Source organism: Nannospalax galili, unplaced genomic scaffold (genome assembly GCF_000622305.1).
Source record: "Nannospalax galili isolate Female #2095 unplaced genomic scaffold, S.galili_v1.0 scaffold1659, whole genome shotgun sequence".
NCBI lineage: Eukaryota > Metazoa > Chordata > Mammalia > Rodentia > Spalacidae > Nannospalax > Nannospalax galili.
This window is the reverse complement of record NW_008342925.1, coordinates 707,177-722,511: the sequence shown is the minus strand read 5'-3', so window position 1 is coordinate 722,511 and position 15,335 is coordinate 707,177. Positions and strand designations below refer to the sequence as shown.

The following is a 15,335-nucleotide window of genomic DNA, read 5'->3' as shown; positions in this document are numbered from 1 at the left end:
CAAACTGCAGGAGTTTGGAAAAAGCTAGGGAGCTAATGGTGGTGATGATGTGGATCTTACAATGGATTATAAAATATGTAACTAAAAAGGAGCCAGCCATGCAGAAGCGTGGACCACAGCTGTGTTGTAAATGTGGAGAAGTAGCCCAGTTGCAGGTATATGAAAATTTGTTAAAGGTTATAGAAAGACAGGGCTGGAAAGATGGCTCGTGGTTAAGAGCACTGACTGCTTTTTCAGAGGACCTGGGTTCAATTTCCAGCACCCACATGGTGGCTACGAACCATCCTTAACTCCAGTTCTAGGAGAATCTGAAGTCCTCTCTGACCTCCGCAGCATTGCATGACACTGGTGCACTCACATACATGCAGACAATACACTCATACACATAAAATAAAAACAATACATAAAATATTTTTAAAAAGGTTATAGAAAGGCTAGAAAAACTTTTACAGGCCTAGGACACAAGCAGAGAACCCAGAGAGGGGGCGTGGCCACTTTGCATAATAAAAGGTTTGCCCAAAGCAGGGGAAGCTGAAAAGGCCAGGGAGGTCCTGGCAGATCCAGTTGCAGAACTTGAGAGAGAATAAAACCAGATGTTTTACTTTGTGTAAGGTCCAAGGACTCCAGAAAAAAGACAGATAATAATGAAAAAGTAAATGACCTAAAAATGAATGTGGCTAGGTCTGCCCCTCAGATTCAAACTTTGATACAGAAAGGAAAGGAAGCTAGCAGTACTGTAGCTAGGAAATACTTCACACTGGAACTGTTAAAACTAGGAAAAACTTACAAGCAAGCAATCAAAGAACCCCTCACCACATGGCTAGTGAGGGTATGGGACATGGGAGTAAATAATGTCAGTCTAAGTCCTTCAGAAGCTTTACAGCTGAGTTATATAAAATCCATCCACCTTGTGACATAGGCTGTTTAGCCTAGGCCAGTACAGGAAGGAGCAGTCCCTAATGAAAAGGCTTGTGCAAGGTATTAAAGATACATGGGGGGCTGGGGAACTATAAAAGAGAGACAGGCATTACTGAGAGAACTAGGTATGAGAAAAGCAATATACAATGCCCACTTCGCTAGGCCAGATAGTGCTACGTTCACCCGAGGTATAAAGGAAAGCTTAATTCAACTGGGATCTCGAGAATGATATAGAGCTTTAGAGAATGGTATGGAGCTTTAATGGTTTTGCTAAGCCCTTTAATAGGACAGGCTCTTTGTAAAGTGAGAAGGGCTTTAACAGGTCTAAGTGACTCTGACCAACGTGTAAAATGTGTCTGTAGAATAACAGAACACCCTACAAGAGATATAAAAAAGACCAAACAGAAGGAATGGTCCATTTGGGTTGCTGGAAGACAAATGTGGCAAGACTTTTGTTGAGCCCAAATTCCCTAAGAAAAAATTGATAGAAAACCAAATTCAGTACTAAGGAGTTTCTGGAAGGCTTTAAAACCAGAACAACAGTATACAAAAGGCATTCAAAGAATAAAAACTGTCCCAGGGGTGGTTAAGAATCCCCAAAGATTAAATAAAGTGCATTTCTCTCCTGATAAAGGCTATGCTAGGGGTGGAGGCAGTTTTTCCCACCAAGGCCTCCCCCAGCAGCCAGGTATGGTAAATGGAGAGATGACAGATAAGGCTACAGTCAGGAGGCAGACCCAGGGCCTGCTCGACTCAGGGAACCAACAGGTGCAGTGGGGACAAGAGAAATCCCCTGCCTCCTTAGTCCGGTGCAGGGTCAGGCAACTGGCACCAACACCTGTAAGCATATCAAAGATAAGAGAATACAAAGAGACTCTATACAAGATCCCTAGAATGCAGAATGACTCCCAAGGGATAACTAAAGATAGTAAAGAACTAACCAAGTTGATGGCTCTTACCCATGCTATGGACCTAACAAAGACCTATGGAGAAACAGTTAATACAAATGGATAAAACCTTTCCTTATCTATGATTGATTTAGTATATGATGTTAACCTTCCTTCGAGTGTTTACATATGTGAAACCCATTTGAAAGATACCTGAAGAAACAAAGGCCAGCTACAGCTATAAGACTCTTGGGAGCTTTATGGTTGGGTAAGATAAAACCAGAGGCTTCCAAACTATTAAGAAATCTACAGTACCAGGGGTGGGTTGCCCCCTATGAGCTGTTGGTCAGAGAGAGATCCTAGAGGTCCTCCAATTCACCAAGGCTATTGCCACTAATGTCGGTTGTACACTAGAAAGGTCAGTGAGGCCATGGTGCTGAGGACACTGCATGATGTGAGCATGGGAGAAAAAGAAAAGATGGAGCTGAGACTAAGCCAGAAACTCCATGCCACTGGATGGATGACATTCATAGTACCAGAAGGCGCTATGCAGATGGTTGGGGAAGAAAGGATCCCCTATGAATCTACTCAACAATGGACCCCGTGTGCTGCACACTATGGACATGCCAAGCAATGCCTGAAGTGCAATAATGCCTCAACTAACATATGTACCACTGACAAATTTCTAACTGGATAAGACCTGCTCCTAGGGATGGAACACACATCTAGTGCTGTAGACAAGTCCAATCCCCTGTGTTGAGAATGGCTACAGGCCCTAGTGGGAAAGCCATTACAAGTACACTGTTTAATGAATATAGCACACCTACTGGGATATCCTCTAGGCATTTGTATTTACATTCATGTTTGTTTAGATGTGTCTACTTCCTTCCATTTGTTTTTATAGTAGAAGAAACATCACTGAGATAGATCCACAGCTTGAAGATGAACAATGGGGAGGCCCAAGAAGTCACTATCTCACCATGATACAAGAGAGATCACCCTACATCTGTCATCCCCTCCAAGGCTCAGGGACCTTAGTGGAAGATTGGTGGAAAGATTGTAAGAGACGGAGGAAGGGGTGGAGTGTGTCCCAAGGGACACTTACTCCTCTGAGAGGTGGGGCCTGCTTCAGAGAGTTGGCTATGGAGAGTTAGCTGCAGAGGGAGGAGCATTGGCGCCATTGCCCCTGAACCACTGGGTGTTCATTTCTTTGGCAGTCGCTCCCCTCCCCCCCAAAGATATAAACTATGAAAAATTCAGATAAGGATTTGTTATATGGTTTGTCTAATAGCACCAGGAGCAAGGGACCCTGAGAGAACTCAGTTGACAACTGCTCTCTCAAAGGACCTGAGTTCAGCTCCCAGAACCCATGCTGGGCAGCTCACAAGCACTGGTAACTCCAGTTCCAGAAGATCTGATGCCTTCTGCTGGAGTCTGTGGGCATCCACACTCAGGAGCACATATGCACTCATGTATACATAACTAAAATACAATAAAAATAAATCCTAAAGAAGTTTGCTTTGATTTCTGCACATTCTTTTGGTATGATGTCATCTTTGGCTTGGTTACCCCAGGAGCAGATCCTGAGACTGGATATAGGTGTTACGTAGTAAGAGGGGCAGGGGAAGAAGTCACAGGATGGGCAACTAGGATTCGGCCACAGGGGAGCTCAAGGATGGGGTAGGACACATCCCATAATCTTCCCTTGAGAGGGGCCTGGACCTACTGGTCTTCCCCATCACTTCCTGGGCACTCTTTGGAGATACTAGGTCCCTGGCTCACCCAGCTGCTATTTCCACAGGGGGAGTGGAGCCCTTGGGCCTTAGAGGGTTCCGAGTGAGCATACAGGACACTGTGTGTGCTGGGTCAGAGATGTGGAGTGGTCTCAGCACCCTGTGTCCACAACCACAGACAGCTGGGACCCAAAATGGAACCAGTCTAGAGGTTCATCAACACATGAGTGGATAAGGAAATTCTGGCACATGCACACAATGCAATAGTATGCACCTCTAAAGAAAAATGCAATCGGGGCTGGAGAGATGGCTCAGCAGTTAGGAGTACTGCCTGCTCTTTCAGAGGACCCGGGTTCAATTTTCATCACCCACATGGTGACTAACAACTGGAGTCTCTAACTCCAGTTCCAGGGTATCCAGTGCCCACTTCTGGCCTCTGAGGGCATTGTAGGACATGGGTACACTTACATACATTCAGGCAAAACACTCATACACATAAAATAAATAAATTAAGAAAGAAAATGAGGCTTGGGTGTGGTGGCACACGCCTTTAGTCCAGCACTCGGGAGATCTCTGTGGGTTCAAGTCCAGCCTGATCTACATAGTGAGTTCCAGGCCAGCTTGGGCTACAGGGAGACCCTGTCTCAAAAAAAAGAAAGAAAGAAAATGAAATTTGCAGGGTGGATCTGGAAAGTACGATATTAAATGAGGTGACCCAACTCAGAAAAACAAAATGAATGTTCTCCCTCATATTCAGACCCTAGCTTCTAATATATGCTTGTATATATGTAAACAAAGAAAGGAGACCAAGAGAGGGTGGGGAGGAAGGGTGGGAGGTGGGTATAAAAGAGGAAAATAATCTGGGGTCGGGGAGGCTACAAGGGGGAAGGCGGGATGGTGGAAAGAGAGCCACAAAGCACATTTTGTTTGAAAAAGTCACAATAGTATTATGTTGTGGATGTGCCATGTGCCTGTTTTTTTTAAAAAAACAAAAACCTAAAAACCTGGAGCCAGTGTGGTGGTGTACACCTATTTTCCCAGCACTCAGGAGGCAGAGGCAGATCTCTATGAGATTGAGGCCAGCCTGGTCTAACATAGCAAGTTCCAGGCCAGCTGGGGCTACAGGGAGACCCTGTCTCAAAAAGACAAAACAACAAACAAACAAACCTAGCGCCTATATTTATTTTGTTCCAAATGGACACCCTAGTGATCCAGCACAATTTATTTTATCTGTCCATTTCCTTTTTGATTTTACCCAATGACTGGATTCCATACTCCGGGTTTATTGTTCTATCAACTGTACTCTTTGAATTGTCACAACCCAAGTGTCTGCCGTAGCTGCCCCATTCCTTGAAACAGCTTTGGTTACTCTGGCTTTGACTTTCATTTGCATTTTCGGAGTCTCTCCTCCAGCCCCATTTAGAACTTGATGAAAATTGCATTAACTTTATAGGCTCATTTAGAAGGGATTGCTGTGTTTATGGTGTTGAGCCTTTCCATCCGCAAACATACTATATGTCTTTGTTCATGACATCTACGTGCTGCAGTAGTATTTTGTAATTTTCTCTGTAAGGGTCTAACATGATGGTCTCTCTTTTAATCTGAGTCCCTAATGGCTTTTCATTACTATGATGGTACTTTCTTAGGTTTATATTTTCTAGTAGGTTCTTGCTAGGCCTAAGAATACTACCAGTGGTTTCCAATATATTTTGATCTTGTATGTAGGAACCCTGAAGAACCTTTATTATTTTTCAAGTTTCTGGAAACTCTTGGCTTTCCACACTGACAATCATAGCATCATCAAGGAATCACGTTATGTTGGTTTCTCTGACCCTACCATACACTTTTTTTTTCTTGTCTTATTGAATTGGCAATGACCCCAAGCAAACTGATGAATAAAAACTCATTGTGGGTCCTCTTCCTTTCCCTGAAATGTAATGGCAATGCTTTGCAATTTGGATGTTAAGTATTGGAACTGCTATATGGATTTCTGTTTTGTTCTTTGCTTGTTTGTTCTACAGCAAACTGGTGGAGACTGGACCCAGGGCCTCATGCAAGTTCTTGATCACTGAGCTACATTCCCAGTCATGCCATAAGGTTTTTAATTTTTTTTAACTTATGTATTTATTGAGAGTTTTATCTGCATGTATGTAAGTACACCCATGTCATGCAATGCTCAGAGGCCAGAAGAGGGCTCTGGATCCCCTGGAAATGGAGTTACAATTGTTAGCCACCATGTGGGTGCTGGGAACTGAACCAGGGTCCCTGAAAGAGCAAGGGCAGTCAGTGCTCTTAACTGCTGAGCCATCTCTCCAGCCCTTCCTTTGAGTTTTCAACATGTATTTTTCTGCAAATTGAGGGAACTCTGTCCTGTTTTTAATTTGCATCACAAATAAACTGTATGTTTTTTTTTTGGTAACTCAGTGTATTTATAAAACAATACACTTTCACTGGGAAAAATAAAACAGACAATGGATCTACTCAAAGTTACATTCACTTTGGTAGAGTTCAGTGTAGGACAGTCCATAACAAGCACATTTGTCCTTATTTTCCCAGAGCCGCTCAATTTCCAAGTCAAGATATTTTAAAATCGTTTAAACAGAGATTTTTATCATGTTGCTAACTGGTTCATTCCACATCATCTTCAGCCAAGCTCTGAGTGCTTACAATTCTCTTACTAATGGTTGGAAGCTTGGGCAGAAGCATCTGGAACACTGATGGTGGAAGAGTCTGCTGTAGTACTTGCAGCAGCTGCTGAGGCTGTCCACACACAGCACTTGCATCGTCAGGGGGTCTACACCTTCCCCATACTCACCTTGCCCTGGTAACTCCTTACCAAGCTGTATTTCTTCAAGAAAGACTTTCTGAACAGCTTCAGCATCTTTAAGATCAGGTAACTTGGAAAGTCCAGCTCTCTCCTTGGCAAGTTTCTGCTTCTACCTTTGTTCTCGAAGCCTGTTCTTGAAGTTGGGAGTCACTTTGCTTCTTGCAGTCGAAGTAGATGCCGTACTCCATGAAGGGGGCTGCACACGCCCGCATTGACCGCGCTGTTCAGGCCCACTGTCTTCTCTGGAGCGCTCAGAGCATAGGAAATAAACTATATCTTATCACATGTTTTTCTTCATCTGTTGAGATGGCTATCTTCCTCCCTCCCTCCCTCCCTCCCTCCTGCAGTCCCTTTCTAGGCAGGGTCTCACTCTATAGCTGGCCAGGAACTTGTTCTATAGACCAGGCTGGCTTCCGGCTCATACAGCTCCTCCTGCCTCTGCCTCCTGAGTGCTGAGATTAAAGGTGTGCACCACCATGCCTGGCTCTCTTTCCTTCTGTCTTCCACTATATAGCCCAGGCTGGCCTCAAACTCAAGATCCTCTGCCTTAGTCTCCCAAGTGCCTCTTTAATTCTACCTAAATATTTTTTCTAAACTTGACAGCTACAGACCTGGAATAATCCTCAACCTGGTCATGAAGTTTCTATTTTGAAAATGTAGTGCTGAATTGATTTTGCTCACAGTTTACTTAAGATTCTACATCTATGTTTAAAAGTGGGATTTGTTTATAATTTTATTTTCATGTGCAGTCTCTGTCCAACTGGCAAATCAGCCATTCTATCTCCCTAAAATAAGTGAAATCTGCCTTTTATATTATTTTAAAACTTTGCATATAGTTTCATCTGAGGTTTAACATTTATTACCATAAAGCGGTACATCATCTTGTCTGTTGGTTTTAGAAACCCTGCTGTGTCTATGGGCTTGCTTTCCTTTTTTCTCCTATGGCTTTCCACTTTGTTCTTTGAGTCCACTGGACTTAGACATTTATTTCATTGGTCTTCTCAAGGAATCAGCTTTTGGTGTTACTAACTGTTGGGAGTTTCAGGGAGTCTGATACATTTAATCCTTCTGACAGAATTTGTGTATCATTTAAGAATTAGAACAGTTGTGGAGGGAGCTGGAGAGATGGCTCAGTGGTTAAAAGCACTGGCTATTCTTGAAGAGGACCTGGGTTCAGTTCCCAGCACCCACATGGCAGCTAACAACTGTCTGTAACTCCAGTTCCAGGGCTTCCTTATCCTCTTTTGGTGTCTGAAGGTACTGAATGTATGTGGTGCACTTATATAAATGCAAGCAAAACACTCATAAAGTAAAAGTAAATAAATCTTCACACAAAAAATTAAGGCAATGGTTCAGCAAGATGACTAGCAGGTAAATGTGCTTGCAGCCAAACCCGAGTTGGATCTCACGTGGGAACCCACGTGGTGGAAGAAGATAATTGACTCTTGCAAGTTGTCCTCTGACCTGCACATATGTGCCATGGTATCTGAATGGCCCCCACATAAATATATTAATTTTAGCTGGGTGTGGTGGTACATGCCTTTAATCCCAGAACTTGGGGGCAGAGGCAGGTGGACCTCTGTGAGTTCAAGGCCAACCTGGTTTACACAGCAAGTGCCAGGCCAGTTGGGGCTACAGGGAGACCCTGTCTCAAAAAAAAAAAAGACCAAAAAAATTAATTTTGAGAAAAGACAGAGGGATTAGAGAAATGGCTCAGCGGTTAAGAGCACTGGCTGCTCTTGCAGAGGACCTGGGTTCAATTTCTAGCACCCATGTAGCAGCTAACAACCACCCATAACTCCAGTTCCGGGGATCCAACAACTTCTTCTGACCTCAATGGGCCCCTTTGCATGACATGGTGCACACACACATTCAGGCAATACATTCATACACATAAAATAAAAATAAAAAATAGCCGGGCGTGGTGGCACACGCCCTTAATCTCAGCACTTGGGAGGCAGAGGCACGCAGATCTCTGTGAGTTCAAGGCCAGCCTGGTCTACATAGTGAGTTCCAGGACAGCTGGGGCTACAGGGAGACCCTGTCTCAAAAAGAGCAAATAAATAAATAAATAAATAAATAATATTTTTTAAAAGGACAGTAAGGGAAGCAGGTGGGGACCCAGATATGGGTTTTGATGCTGATGTGGTTGATCCAGGAAGAATGAACTGTGGGTGGGGCCAGGACACCTCTGGGATCAAAACCCACAGAGGGGCAGATCAGGAAAGGGCAACAGCCACCCACTCCTGTCCCTTGCAGACTTCATTATGATGCTCCTTTTGCTCTGTGGTCAAGAACATCAGGACCATCCAGAGGCAGGGAGAGGAAGAGGCGGAGCCTGGTGGGAGGGCCCCCGAGCTTGGTTTCTTTGCCTAACCAGGGGAGTCACTCCTATCCCCATAGATAATTGGTGACCCCCATGTGGAAGGGGACCTCAGAGCAAACAGTCTTCCCTTAATACTAACCATTTTAAGGATTTCTTTTAATATTAGTGATCCCACTTGCTCTTAAATATTTTTCTAGGTTCTTGAGTTAAATGCTGAAGTCCCACTTTCCAATCCCTATTGTTTTTTCTAAATATAATAAAGTTAAGGGTGTAAATTTAGAACTGCGTCCCTAGGCACTTGAACCGCATCCCACAGGTTTTGGAAAAGTGATACTTACGTAGACACGCACTTCTAAATATTTTGTCATTTACTTGCAGATTCCTTTATGATCACTAGCTATTTAAGGCAGATTTCTCATCTCTAAATGAGCGGGCTTAGAATGAAAATAAAACCATTGTAAATTTCCAGCTTAACTGTGCCATGCTAGCCTTTGTGGCTATACAATGTGGATTCCTCAATGTTTCTAGGCATTCCTCTGTGATCTCTGAAATGGTCAGTTTTTATATCTCCTGTGTGGGTGCTTGAGAAGCATGCATTCTGCCTATGTACTGGCCCACTGTCCTATATGACGTAAATGGAGCTGTGGATTGAATTGCTTCTTGCATTTCAACAGCTTCGAACTTGTTCCTAAAGCCAGGTATGGTGATGCACTGCTGTAATCCCAGTACTTGGCAGGAACAGTGAGAGTCTGAGACCAGCCTGGGCGACATAGCAAGAGCCTGTATCAGCTGTTACCCTGGGCTCAGTGGTAAAGCGCTTCCCTGCCATTTGAGGCCCCAGGTTCAATCTCTAGGGGGAAAAATATACTGATATTTATATATATTTACACATATACATACAAGTATAAACACATATTTACACATATGCAAATGTATTGTGAATATGCATATGTGTGTCTACACACACACACACACACACACACACACACACACACCCCACACATCACTTCTTAGATACAAGCAGATTCATGATCTGAGGACAGTACCTCTGTCATCCCGTATGTTATTCGTACTTCTCATTTCACCACTGTCAGATCGGCAAGGACGGCGGCTCGTGTTCACCTGGCGTGTCAGGTGTCTGCTCCTCAGTATCTATCCTCTCCTTCTTTCCTAGCAGCAGGCCCCAAATGTGTTTGCTGTGAAAACACACCTGGCTGAGATTGGTTTAAAGAGCTCCGTCCTGCTCCCTGACTCCATGGCTGGATGCTCACATTTGGCAGGATCACAAGGCTGCCGGAAGGAGCAAACGTACCTTTTTTAGTCCTTTGTTATTTAGAATGCTGATTGGATGACTGGAACTTCAGCAGCCATTTTGGGGCGTGAAGTTGCTTTGAGGATGATACAGAGCACTGGATAATGAACAGAGGACGGATCTGGGTGACAGTGGGACTGTCTTACCTCTTTTAGATGGCTGTCATCCACATGCCTTTATGAAGGACTGAAGTTTGTGGGTCAGCAAGATGGCTCCGTAAAGACACTTGCTGCCAAGTCTGATGATTTAAGTTTGAGAGCTGATCCCCAGAACCCACAGGTCAGAAAGAGAAACCAACTCCCACAAGTTGTCCTCTCACCTCCACACAAGAGCTGTGATACCCACATGCCCACAAATGTACACACACACACACACACACACACACACACACACACACACACAAACATACACATATACAAACACACATATACACAAACAGGTACACATACATACACATGCAGATACGCATGAACATACATACACATACCCACAAACCATATACTAAATAAATGGGAAAATAACAAAAGAAGACAAACGCAAAAAAAGATATTTGTATTAATTTTTTTTTTTTTTGAGACAGGGTCTCACTATTTAGCCCCAGCTGGCCAGGAAATCACCATGTAGACCAGGCTGGTTTTGAACTTGCTATGTAACCAAGGCTGACCTTGAATTCTGCTTCTGTCTCCCAAGTGCCTATAAGTACATTTTCTTGTTTGATTTTTGTTTTTGTTTTTTTAAATGTGTATAAGTGTTCTGACTGCATGCATGTAAGTGCACCATGTGTGTGTACTACCTGCAGAAGCCAGAAGAGGACATTGGATCCCCTGGAACTGGATGGAGTTACAGATGATTGTTAGCCACCATGTGGGTGCTGGGAAGTGAACCCAGGTCCTCTGCAAGAGTGGCCAGTGCTCTTAACCATTGTTGAACCATCTCTCCAGCTTCCCCCATACTTTTTGGTTTTTTTTGACAGGGTCTCCTTGTAGCCTCAGCAGGCCTGGAACTTATTATGTGAACCAGACTGGCCTTGGTCTCAGAGATCTGCTTGCCTCTGCCTCCTGAGTGCTGGGATTAAAGGTGTGTGCTACCACTCCTGGCTTTTTGTTTGATTTTACTGTGATGTATATGAATAAGCGTGCACAGAATGGTTTGCTTAGGTGGACACTGATGGCTTTCTCAGTTGTCGTCCTGGCCTCCACAAAAGATGTCTAGGACTGGTGAGCACCTGTGTCTGGGGGGAAATGAATGCCCACTCTGAATAGGGACAGGGCCCTCAACGGGGCAAATTGCCTGGGTGAAGAATTGCAGTGTGAGGTCAGAGGCAGGTAGCCGGCCTTCTGTGCTCATTGACAGTGCCAGCTGCTGTGGCGCCTTTGGCGGTGAGACCCCAGCTTCTCTACACCAGCCCCTCTCCAGTGTTGAACCCAGGCCGCTAAGACGCCTGACTTCCTGGATTAGGAACCTGGTCCTCTACAGCGAGTAGTTGCTGCTGGACTCCCTGGACCTGTAGTGTAAGGCCGTTCAATAAATCCGCTTTTATCACACACACATCCTATTGGTTCTGTTCCTCTGGAAAATGCTAACAGTATCTGTTTCTTTTCAAAGGTGTGGCTGATGTACCAGCCGTCTCATTTTTTTGTTACATTTATTATATTTTGTTTTGTTGTTTGTTGTTTTTATTTTTTTAAAAAATATTTTATTTATTATTATTTCTTTTTAGCTTTTTGGGGGGGGTGGGGGGTTCTTGAGACAGGGTCTCCCTGTAGCCCCAGCTGTCCTTGAACTCACAGAGATCTGCTTGCCTCTTCTGGGATTAAAGGCGTGCGCCACCATGCCGGGCCAGATTTGGCATTTTAACATGATCTGTTTGGTCATATCAAAGAAAAATTAGACGACCAGGTACAAAATAGAAGTATAAAATTTATTTAAAACCACCCACAAAGTTCTGTGTAATCAGGAATGATACAATTTGCAATAGCTTCTTTTTTAAAAAAACTCATGACAAAAATTTAAAATACATTTTCAATTACAGTATTCATTTAGCCTTATTCAGTTAGAATATTATTTTTTTAAATCAGAACACTGAAACTTTTTTGTATTTATTTATATTTTTAAACTTTTTTATTATTTTTATTTTATGTGTATGAGTGTATTGCCTGCATGTAAGTGCACTCATGTTGTGCAGTGCCCATGGAGGTCAGAAGAAGGCATTGGATTCCCCTGGAACTGGAGTTATGGATGGTTGTTAGCCACCATGTGGGTGCTGGGAATCGAACCTGGGTCCTTTGCAAGAGCAGTCAGTGCTCTTAACTGCTGAGCTATCTCTCCAGCCCCTTTATTTATTATTTTTATTTTGTGTGTATGCATGTATTGCTTGCATGTATGTGGGTGCACCCATGTTGTGCAATCCCCATGCAATATCCTTGGAGGACAGAAGAGGCTGTCAGAAGAGGCTGTCAGATCCTCTGGAACTAGAGTTACGGACAGTTGTTAGCTGCCATGTGGGTGCTGGGATTCAAACCCCAGTCTTCTGCAAGAGCAGACAGTGCTCTTAACTGCTGAGCCATCTCTCTAGCCCCTTACTTATTGTTTTTAATTTTATGTCTATGAGTGTATTGCCTTATGTATGTAAATGCACCCATGTTATGCAGTATCTGAGGAGGTCAGAAGAGGGTGTCAGACTGGCGTTATGGACACATGGTTGTTAGCCACCAAGTGGGTGCTGGGATTCGAACTTGGGTCCTCTGCAAGAGCAGTCAGTGCTCTTAGCTGCTGAGCCATCTCTCCAGCCCCTGTTGTTTCTTTTTTGAGACAAGGTCTCTCTGTATCTCTGGCTGGCCTGAAACTCTCTAGTAGTCCAGGCTGGCCTTGGACTTAGAGAGATCCACCTGCCTCTGCCTCCGGAGTGCTGGGATTAAAGGTGTGTGTCACCACGCCCAGCTATTTGTTTGTGTGTGCTGTGTACATGGAGGCCAGAGGAGAACTTGTGAAAGTCAGTTCTCCCCTTCCACCATGTGGGTCCAGGGCCTCAAACTCAGGTTAATGGGCTTGGCAACAAGTGTCTTTACCTGCTGAGTCAGTTCGCTATCCCACACCAACCTTCTCACTGAATCCTGTCAGTCCAAGCCTTTTTTGCGTCTACAGTAGACTACAAACCTACAGAGTGTGACAAACTGACTGTCCTTAGCACCTGACTTAAGACGTCCATTTTCTGGGTCACTGCAACTTGACTTCATCGTGACACCTGTTTGTGAGCAGGGAGCTCCATCATCTCTCAGGCTGGTCCGACTGGCAACCAGGTGTCATGTGGCAGTCTTTGCAGGAGCTCTCTGTCCCTCTGACAGGGATGGGAGGGAGCTGGTGCTATGCTCCTCTTTCCTGCCCTGTTGGAACCTGTGCTTGCCACCTTCCTGTCTCCACACTGCACTTCCTGCCCAAGCCTGCCAGGAGCAGCTCCCGAGATGTGGGAACCCCATAGCTCCACAGTAGCCAGCCTTTGAGTGACTGGTTCCCCTGTGGGTCCAGTATCCAGGAATGCTGAAGTTCCTTATCCAAAATGGAGTAGTATTTGATGTGGGGGATCTTGGTTGGTAGATTCTGGTGAGTTCTCCTTTTCCAAAGTGATTCCAGACAGTGACTCTGGAAGCTCTTTTTCTACAGTGATTGATTCCCGAGCTTCCCTGAGGAGTCCCGGCGGTGGGGCAGGGGGTGGAGGAAGTGTTGAGCTGGAGAACCCAGAGCCATCTGCAAGTCTGCTTTCTTCACCAGTGTGTGGATGGGCCTTGTCTACAAAAACAAGGGGGGGTGATGCACATCTTTACTCCCAGCACTCAGGAAGCAGAGGCAGGTGGATCTCTCTGTGAGATCCAGGGTAGCCTGGTCTATATAGTGAGCTCCAGGCCAGCTGTTGCTTATAGGGAGAATAAAACAAAACAAAAATAAGGGTGCCCCAGCTGTCAGGGAAGGTTCTGGGTGAGCTGTGAACCAAAGGCATGGGCTGGGGATGTGGCTCAGTTAGTAGACTGCTTGCCTAGCATGCATGGGACACTGGGTTCGATCTGCAGCAACATGTACACACACACACACACACACACACACACAGAGAGAGAGAGAGAGAGAGAGAGACTAGTAACTTGAATAATAAAAACAAACAAGAAAGAATTAGACATGGATTCTGAATTACTGGTATCTCCAAAGGAGACAGTGAATGCAGATTAAAATAGGAAAACCGTAACCTCCAATTTGCCTGTGAAATTCGAATCCATTTTCGTTTGCTCTGGGCACTAATAATTTGATTGAAAGACAGACTTCAGACTTGGAATCTGCGCACAGCCCGGACCAGGGCGCTAATGAGCGGACGCCTATGATGTCTGCCAGCTGCTGGGCTGGCTTCCGTGGTTCTTGGGGAGACCTGGGCACAAAGATGGAGTTGCAAGAGGATCCCATTGGACTGATCACCTCAGGCAGACAAGACCTGGAGGTCAGACACGTGACTCGGCGGCTCGGATGAAGGAGAAAAAGCCGGAGGAGAGTATTGACCACCGAGTCCGGGAAGGAGGACTCTGGCTTTAGGAGTGCCCAGGGGGACGTCTCCCTGGAGGACACCAGCTTTGTGGCTGGCAAGGTTTTAATTAGATCCAAGGGTTCTCATTTAGGCCTGGAGATCTTAGGTTTGGACGATCAATGAACTCAATCCAAGAGGGGAGAGGGCTGTGGGAGCGGAGAGGGCTTGGCAGCCCTGTGTTACCTTCTGGCACACATGCGGGGTGGCACAAGCCTGGGGGACCTCGCTGTGTAGGGAACCACACTGCGAGCGCTGGCCCTGCACTTGGCCTGCGGTGCCAGGTGTGAGGTGAGCAGCCGCGGACCAGTCAGGGTCTCTCTGAGAGTGAGCACGAGTCAGCTGGAGGCATCGGAAAGCCCTTTTGTCCCTCCCTGGCCTGTGTAAATGGATTTAGGGGATGTATTTACTCCCAGGGCAGCTATGACGAGGTGGCACAGACAAGATGACTTGAAACAACCGTCACTTACACACTCTCAGACCCAGAGACTGGAAGTGTGGAAGAAATGCAGCGTCAGCAGGGTCCCAGCGCACAGCGCCATTGCTGGAGGTGCTTTTTGGCTAGTAGATGTGTCCCCATAGCCTCTGCTGTTTCATCACAAGGCCCTGCATCCCAGGTCTCTACAGCGCTACATCTTCCCTCTTCTTCCTCCTCTTCCTCCTCCTCCTCTTCCTCCTCTTGCCTCCTCTTCCTTCTCTTCCTCCTCCTCCTCTTCCCCCTTCTCTTCCTCCTCACTCCTCCTCCTCTCTTCCTTCCTCTTGTTTTCATAG

General features: G+C 45.3%; 1 pseudogene; it reads right to left on the bottom strand.

The window, feature by feature from the left end:
• Positions 1 to 6,166: 6,166 nt before the first annotated feature.
• Positions 6,167 to 15,106, bottom strand: LOC103738816 (annotated as a pseudogene).
• Between the last annotated feature and the right edge of the window lie 229 nt (positions 15,107 to 15,335).